The 10,380-nt window shown below is 39.6% G+C and overlaps 1 long non-coding RNA gene across 1 annotated transcript; it reads left to right on the top strand.

Annotated features, from left to right (window-relative positions):
- Positions 1 to 6,411: 6,411 nt before the first annotated feature.
- On the top strand, positions 6,412 to 9,983 carry LOC116213008. Its single transcript, XR_004157979.1, has 2 exons — positions 6,412 to 7,860; positions 9,520 to 9,983. It is a non-coding gene; the product is annotated as an uncharacterized LOC116213008 (long non-coding RNA).
- Positions 9,984 to 10,380: the final 397 nt, after the last annotated feature.

Genomic DNA, 10,380 nt, shown 5'->3' on the forward strand with positions numbered 1-10,380 from the left:
CTGAAAACTCGAGTAAATTAGTCAGGACTCGTTGAACTTTCAAATATCAAGATATATAAAAAAAAATATTCACCAAAAAAAATACTAATTAAAATTGAGTGAGTTTTATTTTCTCCAGTAAATATAGCCAGCAATATTTCCACCTAATGTAGTGCACAGTATACAGATGTTAGCCTCCCCTGATATATACTTTATCGTAAAAACAAACTAGGTTGCTTTGGCTGTCATTCAGAAAATCGTTGTGTCAATGCAAAGAGTTCATGAGACCAACAAAGACATGATTAAATTTATTTCTCATTCATAGAAGGCGTTTGATACCATGACTGCATGTTGTCTACAACGCCATTCATAAAATCATAACATGGTAAAGCATAACAATCGATCTCATCTCAAAGAGTATGACCTAATGATTGAGCAGATAATCCTATACAGAATCACTGGTGCTTGAAATTCCGTGAGATCAAGAATAGGACACTTCTGCTTATAAACTACTATGGATGGATCGATCGAAATATGCTCAAGTTTAACTAAATATTAATCTATAGAAGAGTTAGCTAGCTAGGGGACATGATATAGAGGGAAGAGTCGGATGGCAGTAAAGACTTTGGTGTGTTTTGTCATGTAAGGGACAACTGGGTATGCGAGCCACCGGCCGGGCAATGGTTGACTCCCAACCGACAGGACTGATCTGCACAAAGCCCACTTATTGGCAGATTTTATTTTAGCCCTCAGATTATATATATATATATATATATATATATTAATTAATTATTGATGATAATTGGCATGTTTAACTGTGTGCCAATGTTCGTTATCCACTCAAATTAATTTTTATGGGACATTTTGACTCAATCCGCACGGCCGCCAAACTTTCTGCCAGTTGATGAGCTGTAATTCTATTCCAATCCGTAGCTACATTCATGGCTGTAGTCTTGCCACAAAATTAATTATTTGTATATATTCTTATCCAAAGAAAAATATTTGTATATATATTCTGTTCCAATAAATTACATGGACGGTACCATTATTGATTCAAGTATTTCCGTACTTATTTTTTTAAAATAAAATCTTAGATTCGAGTTTTGTAAATAAAAAAAATCCGTGCTGAAAGAGTTTTACTCTTTAATTGGCTAACCCGATTGGAATTGGATTAGTCATTATCCAATTGACTTTCAAATACCATGTTTCACGCCAAAAAGATACACGGGTTGTATAAATATGTGGAATTGTTAATATGAATGTGATGGTTAGAGTGTCAACGTGCATGTTTTTGAAAAGTTTTGGATAATAGTCGTCCGACCAACTTAAAGCTGAGCTATTTAAATTGAAGTCGGGGTCTAAAAGGATACGATAGGGATCGCGATGGATGGGATCGAAAGATCAGAGTAGAAACTGCAACTAGATAAATATAGGAAAACAAAACTCTAGGTTTTCAGCACTTTCTTTCAACTCTAAGATTGTGTTTGTTTGAACTTAAAATTAAGCGTTGAAATTTAAGTGTACAAAATTTAAGCGCTTAAGTAAATAAGTGCTTAATGAATTAAGTAAATTTTGTTTGGTGGGATCAGTTTTCAAAACTTTATATCATTAGTGATCCTCGTAAATGCCACAAAACTTTTCTTCTTTTAACTTTCGCCCCAATATTTTATTTTGATTTTTCCAAAAAAAAAAGCTCAGATAGGAGAGGGACAGTGGTGGCTCCCGATCCCGGCCACCACTGCCTTAATCAAGATCGCCAGCGACGTCAAAGGTCACTGGCGACCTCGTCTGGTCCTAATCTCTCTCTCTTTCTCTCTTTCTCTTTGAGAGGGAGTCAAATTGGAGCCGGAGAGGGGTTCCGTCGACGGTGACGGAGCCCGGCTTTGACTTCGTCACTCTCTCAGAGAGAGAGAGAGAGGAATTTCGGGAGGTGGTGGCCCCTGATCCTGGCCACCACCGTCCTGCCGGTGATCTTCCCCCAACGCACCACCACAACCCCCTCTGCGCCCCTCTCTCTGTCGAAAAGCAGATGGACTGAACTGCAAAGAATGTAAAAGTTTTGGGGCTTCGCTGCAGATATTGTATAAAAAGCCCCTGACTAAGCGAGTTAGTTGAAAAAAAAAGAAGAGTAGGTTTCCATCTACTTAATCGTTAAGCACTTTTTTGACTGAATCATTACAGTTAAATCAACCTTTCTTTTGTGTTATTAAGTAAATTTAACTCAATTAAGTGCTGAAAAATTAATTTCAACAAACATCACCTAAGTAACGAGATTAAGCCATAATTCAAGGAATATGTAAATTAATCGTGATCATTAAGATGTTATAATGACTATTTATATCCTTAGTCAACTTGACTTGACTTCAATTCTTTCGAATAAGACTATACCTCATGCTGTTAATTCAAGTAGCCGTTGAGCATCACTTTCTTTTAAAGAAAGTTTAAAATTCTTGCAAATGACATGTCCTATGATTTACACGGTGTCCATATGAATCGTGGAAATTAGTTGAGTGAAATCCTCTCATTATCTTTAAAAAGAAAATTATAAGTGGTAACACTGGGAGAATTGTTTTATATCGTCGGATGAGATTTGTTTTAATTGATCATCCTGCTCATGATCCTAGAAAGGTGCTATTGTACTGTGATCTTCAAAGTAATTAATTCGCATTGTTACAGATAATTTGGATCGTAGGGTCGTATCGTCCTATGATCATGGTCAGGAGATTCTAATAGTCATGTTTAAAATCATTCCGATAAAGTTTTTTCATGAGTATCATTTCCAAAAAATTAAATCTTAATGATGAGTCTATATATAATATAATTAAGTACCTCTGATTAGTATTACTTTTAGGTGACAAACTCCCTTATGTCACGTTACTTTTCAGGTGCAAGCAGGCCCCCTCAAACTTTTTATTAGCTTTATTAGTTTCGCTACTTGATTCTCTCATTTTACCTCCCAAAATCACCCAATTTCACCTTTCTTTTTTGTTTCGAACTTCTTCGATTCTAACTTCATGATGTTACAAGGTCGTGATAGAGGCAGAGCCTTTGTACTACATTGGAAGTTCTTCGTAAGAAGAGCGGAGAATGACCATTCCTTATGCTGCAAGAAAGGAGATGGAGGGAAATGAGCGGTAAATGATCTTGCACGTCTGGAAATTGTTCGTAAAAGAGAGGAGTGAACTGTTGAATAAATTTAAACACGGGAATTGGGTAAGTGGGAGGACAAAAACTGCAGGAGTACTCCGGAGAGTCCCATTTTTGTAGTGTTAAAGAATTTTCTCGCAATAGTCTTTCGCTATTTTCCTCGAAAAATGCTTCAGTGATTTTTTTTGTTTTTATAACGAGGGTGCTCAATTTTTGTCCGATTAATCTCACAGTCCATATTAACACCATATAAGCTTAACTCTAGTCATAGCCCGTGCGAATGGTCCAATAACGAGCATTCTCCTACATTTCTTTGAGGGTGACTTAAACTTGAGATTTCTACGAGAAAATCAAGCCATTTAACCATCAGGTCAATCCTATTAAATTTTCAATCATTTTATTTCATTACAAGCTATCAAAAATATTTAAAAAAAATCAAAGAATGATTGAGTTTATTTTTACAACTGAATGAGTTTATTGTCACATAACTAATGGGCTATGAATTTGAACATTTTTATTCATTTTTCTCCGCCGCATCATTATAAAGATTGACCATCTAGAATTTTCACTTTCCTCTATCTATCTGTTAACGCTCTCAAATATGGCGAGTCTTCTTACTCCATTTTTGTGAAACCATCTTATTAAATTTTATATAATCTTATATAATGAAGAATAGAGGAGAATGAGATCAGCTTGTACGTGGTGACCCGAAGGCCGAAAATCTCGAAACAAAGGAGATCCAAAAGGGACGCCTAACTAATATGAAACGAACCAAACTATTTAAAATCTAAACCGACAAAATACCGGATATATTGTCTCCTAATAATAGTAAAATCGATCTCCAACACATCTCACATAAGGAGAGTCTTCTTCCTCCAATTTTGTGAAACCAAACACAACGTCAAATTACGCCGACAGGGTATGTGAATGTACAGGACAATGTTGGGACGGTGAAGAATTAATAACTTATACTTAAGAAACAAGGCCGTGATCTCGTAACGTAATTATGAAAAATTACTATGCCAGGACTCCCTCACATCCAGATAATAAACTATACTCAACCCAATAGGATTGGCCTAGTGATTAAGGAGTGTGACTTTCTTGGAGAAGTCTCAAGTTCAAGTCACCTCACGAACCATGCAAAAAAGTGCATAAGAGTACTCCCTATTGGGCCACTTGCACAGCCTGTGTAGCCGGATTGACCTGTTCTATTGGCTTGCGGGATGTTCACGTGTACTGTAGGAATTATAGGTGAAATGTACTCGTTATCAAAAAAAAAATTAATAGTAATAATGATAAATAAAAATAAACTATACTCTTTAACTTCTAAATAGAATCCAATTCCTGCCGTGCTTAGTTTTCGACGCATTGAGAGGCCAAGGGCTGTAAATATTACATTCTTATTCTACTCTTACTAGGGTGCCATTAACCGTCCACCTGTTTGCGTATATAGACAGAGATTCGGTCCATAAAGATACTAACAAGTACCCCAAATTACTTATAAAAACACACAAGTACCCAAATTTTATAAGTGATTCGTGTAATTAGAATGAATAGCTTATGTAAGTAGGCTTTTTATGTCACGAGCTTTCGATGGAATGATCTATTCGAGCAAGTTGGGTCCATAAGCTCAAAAGCGTATATAGTCCAAGGAAAAATGGCCCAAGGCATATGTCGATGGGCCATGACATGATATGGTCCAAGGAAAAAGTGCCCAAGGCTCCGTTTGGTTCGAGGTATGAAAACGGAAACACAAACAAAGACGGAGTGAGATGAAACGGGGTCCAAAAAGAACGTGGAGAGAAAAGCCCCGTGTCTTTTAACAACCATTGCCTCATAAGCCCAAGTCCATCCAAAAGCCTCAAACAAGCCCAGTCATCGAGGAAACGGTTGAGGGGGAAAATTCAAACCCCCAACGGCGATAAAACGACACCAGTATAAGGGGGTCAAGGTCATTCAAAATGATGCCCCCATAAATCGTCTACACTTCACCCTCCTTCTCAATAAGACAATACACGGGCTTCGTTTTGGAGTACTGTTGCCGATGAAAATGTCCTGAATAATAATTGTAGATTTCCGAATAAGTTAAATATTTTAGGAAATGGTAATTTAAAAATACTGAAAATAAAATAGATTATTGATTAATGTTTAAAATACATAATATGCAAAGAAGCATTTTACATAAATATCCATTTATCTGCCAAAAAAAGACAGAGAGAAAATCACTTTTACAATGACCAAAAGCAACTAAATCATGATTTGTAAAATTCTCATCAAATATTACTTTCGCTTAAAAACAAAGAAAAAGTGCTTATTGAACTCATGAGTCCACGCCTACTACACCTACAGGAGCCAGGAGGATCAAGATCCTAATGCACTTGATCAGATATGATCCTTGATATAGAGTCTATATTATAGACATGTGATGGACTCCGGGCCCAGTGACCCGGATCCGAGCCCATATTCTAAATCCACAATCCTTAAGCCCGATACTCAATTGGGCCTATCAGCACCGTTTTGGTCCACTGGAACTCGAAAATTATCAAGGAGGATCCGATTACATTTCCCACTTATCGAGAAAGACATCTCTGACTATCCCTCAACACATTCACTGCTTTTGGAGGTCGAGGCATTTCTTTAATTTAACACTAATTTTATATTTTTAGAAAAAAAATACTTTACGGGACGTTTTCGAATTTTTCGTGGTCAAGTTCGATTTTCAAAATCCGGAACAAAACTCAGGGTCGAAAATATTTTTCTGCAAAATATGGATTCTCAAACTTTTATGAACGCAATGGTGATTCCGGATTACTTCTCAGATATCTGATTGAAAAGACGAGAATTTCAAGTCTTACGTGCATTAATTTCGATTTTCAAATTCGGGACAATACTCGGGCTCGAAAAATATTTTTCTACATATTGTCGATCCTCGAATTTTTCTAAACACAATGGTGGTTCAGAAATGTTTTTCGGATATCTAATTTTAAAAATTGAATTTCGAAAATAATCGAGCAATTACGATCGATGCGTGTCCGAGGTTCGATGTCGATTTTTATCGAGATTCGATCTTCGTCGATGCAAATTGAAATTTTCATAAAGCCGATTATTTTTCGAATTTCTCAATTTCGAAGTTTTCATTATGAAAATGTCGACGAATCTTGAGAATCGAATTTATCCAAGGACTCGTATACGAGTATATATATATATTAAAGAAAAAAAACAGAGAGAAGAGAAGAAGTGGCAAGAGGCTCGGCCACAGTTGGCCCAAGTGGCCGATCCCCCATACCATCTCTGTTGACTCCCCTTTTTACTTCTTCTTCTTTTCTTTTTCTTCATTTTTGCAATCAAGTTGGGGCTGCAGATCAGCTCACTGCCCCGCTACACGACTGCTCACTCACTCTCTGCAACTTCTAAGCCCCTACAACTGCCACCTTGCCATCTCCATCACCTGCATCTTCATGATCTTCACACCTTAATTACCATCACCTAGATTCTACTCTGGGCTGCCTGTTCTTCTTGGGGAAAAAAAACAGAGAGAAGAGATCAAGGGAAAAAAGGGGGCTCGGCTGGCTCGATCTTTGGTCAAGCTTCCTCTCCTTTTCCCTGCCATCTTTATCATTGGGGACCACTGCCATCAACCTTCTTCTTCTTCTTTTGGGGAAGGCAGCATCAGATTAGTTGGGAGGAAGCTGCAAGACAGATTGCTCCTCTTTCTTCCCTCCTCTAATACCCCATTCTTCCTCATCACAATTTTTTGTCATCACCCACTCCTTTCCTTTCCCTTATTCTTCTTCATGGTTCCTCTGCTGAAGAGGTGGCTGGATCACCAGGAAAACATCACTAGCTCTATCTCTCGGGCCCTCTCATTCCACCAACATCATCATCATCAAAACAAATAGCAATCTCGATCTTGGGGGGGGGATCTTGGGGACCTTCTGCAGCTCCTTATCCATTCCCCTCTCCTCATCTCCTTCACGTCACCAGGATCCTCTTCATGCAACCATAGCTTGCTCTTTCCCAAGATCATGACCACTTCTCGACCTACTCCATTACATAACAAGCTTTCTTTCCATACCATCACCATCAGTAGCATCTACTAGCCCTTCTCAAGCTGTTGTAACCGCTGTGCTGAGGAGCTACTGTTCCTCTCCTTCTCGAGCTCCCGAGTCCCTGCTATGCTCCCCGTTTATGCTTGTTGTCTCTTTCTCCGAGCTGTTGTTGCTTTCCTTTCGTCTCTCCTTGCAGGTTGTTGTTGTTGCCCGTCCCTTTCTCGATCTCACCATGCCGTCTGGCAGACACTCTCGGAGCTCGATTGCAACCTTTCTTCCTCTCCAAGTGGCTGTTGTGTTACTGCATATGATTGCACCCCCGGGCTCAACTTTACTAGCTCCTCCTCCCCTCATTCCTTTGCTGCGGACCGATGCTTGCTATTGACACTTTGTTTGTGAAACTGTTGTTGCTTTCCTTTCTTCTTCCTTGCAGGCTTCTCTCGAGGTTGCTACGGTCATGCCCTTTTGAATCCCTTGAGCTATTGATGTTGCTACTCGGTCCATTTTTCGAGTTCTCTGAGCTGTCATTGTTTCCATTTAGCTCTAGTCGATCATTTGGAGCTTAGACGTTGTTGCTTCCCTGAGCTGCTGCTGCACTATGGTGTCAAGCCCGATTAGCTCATTGTTGCCCTAGTTCGATGGACTCTCGAGGTCGCACAAGCCTCCCAACATTTGCTCGGGAAAGGTACAAAATCTCAAACCTAGTGGCATGTCTAGGACTCCTCTTATCGATTGACCTGATGATTTCGTCAACGATGTCATGAAATGCGTGTATTGGATGAAAATGGCATGAATCAGTTTAATAATTAAACCCGACTTTTGAAAATGGGACATTGTGGTAAAAAACCGACATGAGCACAAATTTGAATATTTTAAAGAATGAACTTAAAATCGGTTGTTTAAAGTGAGAACGAATCCACACGAATTAATCTTATGTTCACTCAACTTTAAGGAATAAAATCAACTAAGAGCATCAAAACCAGCTTAATTGATCACTTGAATTTAAAACTGACGAATTGAGTATGGATGTGATCGTGTATGCCTATGTTTGTTTGTTCTTGGATTGTCAAGTGTTATTTTAATTAAATCCTCACAGGAATCGGATTCATCACGTAAAGTCGGTTTAAAATCAGGTTTAATCCCAGGGCGGTCGGAAATTAGAGTTCTAACAGAATAGTCCATCAATGGCCTACTTGATGGCTCGAAACTCACAAACCAAAGCATTCGACAAATTCATTTAACTTAATAGATCTCACACATGTAGTAATCTGGACGATCCATTCGGCTAATTAACTCACTTGACATTTAAAAGAATTGCACGAACCGACTAATAATTTATAATCAAGTCGATAAATCACGAATTGATGATCGTGCCTTTTTCCAAACCCATTTTCTTTACAAGTACCGAGGCGTGTGGTCCGTGTAGCATGGCTATTTGAGAAGGATTCGCTCGTATTGACTCGAGTCTAGGCCCGATTTGAGGCGGTCCAAGTTGGAACATGGGAGTGCTTCTTAGATCACTTCCAAGCAGACTGACCGGTCTTCCGGCTCCCTCAGGATCTACACAAGACCCTGATGGATCTAGAGGATCGGGCGACATCGGCTACTGGCTAAGGTGGCCCACATCACGCAATCTCACTTTTGCAACATAATTTTTCCATCTTAAGGGCAAGATTATCAATCTATGAATTACCAACGACCCTAAAGTTAAGGTGATCGAAACACTTTGAGCCATAGGTAAGGACGAGCAGCCTGTGCAGGCACAGGTCTCACCTGTATAGCCCTATTTACTTGGTTGAGGTGTTCTTGTAATCCTAGCATAAATTTGCACTTAGGAAAATGGACTAGAAACACGAGCCGAGACGGGTCACCCCCGTGGTGTTCCGCGTTCCCACTTCCCTAAGTTTGTGCTTAGATCAAGTTCATCTGTCATAAAACACAAAACCAGACTAATCACACACTCGGCACAATAAGCATAGGAAAACAGGCGGGACAAAACCGTAGGTTTCAAGTTTCGAGCGAGACACATTTCTATCATAATCTGTTAATCCTTCAGTGTCACGGAATAGTAAAACATAAAATAAACCCACATACTCGAGGCTTGACGACAGACATCATATCTATCAGGTCCTTTCAAGACAAAGTCGAATGTTATATGCCCTCCCGGGGCGGTCCATAGTCGATTTTCCAACCTATTTTCCGTTTTGTTTTGTTTGTTTAGACTAGAGACATGTTTGCCAAGCAACCCTAGTTCATAACTTGATAATCACGTAAACATGACAATCAATTCACACCACTTGTCTGTTTTATCTGTTTTTATCTATTTTCATTTGTTTCCTTGCAGGTCGGGCCCAACTCCATAGGATACGGTTGGCACGGGGTCCAATGCCCCAATCATTGATCACGGGATCCAATGCCCCCCATACACTAAGCGCGCATAACCTGAGCGCGACATGGGGTCAAACCTCGAGTCTTCATTTCAAACCTAGTAGTATCTAAGCGGAGGATGACTCTGGTCGGGATGCATGAAATGAGGTTAGACAATTACCTGGAAGCTCGACCGGTCTCACAGCTATCTTGAGGACCATTCTGTCCTCTTGGGATTTGTTAGTTCGGTCGGACCTTACCTCCAGCTCTCATGAGCTAGCATCGCATTAATTTCAGTTTCGATCTTTCCAACCTAACGGCGAGCAGGACTGGAATATTGACCGAACGAAGGCCGATCGGGATCCATTTGTTATAATTTGTATTTATTATTTGAGAGCATATTGTGAATCATTTATTTATACATTCATTTATATAACGATCCTGATCGATAAGCGTGAGATCCGAGGGTCGAAACCAATCAAGTTAGTTTATGGGTCCCCAAGATGAGCGGGACCATACGAGTCACGGGCCTGACCCATGCGGTGAACCGGCCATCATGGTTTAGCCAGTCGAGACATGAGGACTATATACTGATCCCCTGACATGAGGATCCGCTCCTCTTTTGGTCACTTAACCCGAATCAATTGCTTCCACAAATTTACAGTGTCAAACCGAGCTAAATGTGCGAAACCTAATCATGTGGTAAACTAACTAAAAATGGCAAACCCTAGACAAACTAGGACACCGATAGGGATATCCCACATGTAATAGAACTCCCGAATTCGGAGCCCTCGGTTCCGCAGACCATATGCCTTAGCAATTAAGTGTATCTATTACC

The sequence above is a fragment of the Punica granatum genome, chromosome 7, assembly GCF_007655135.1.
Source record: "Punica granatum isolate Tunisia-2019 chromosome 7, ASM765513v2, whole genome shotgun sequence".
Taxonomy (NCBI): Eukaryota; Viridiplantae; Streptophyta; class Magnoliopsida; order Myrtales; family Lythraceae; genus Punica; species Punica granatum.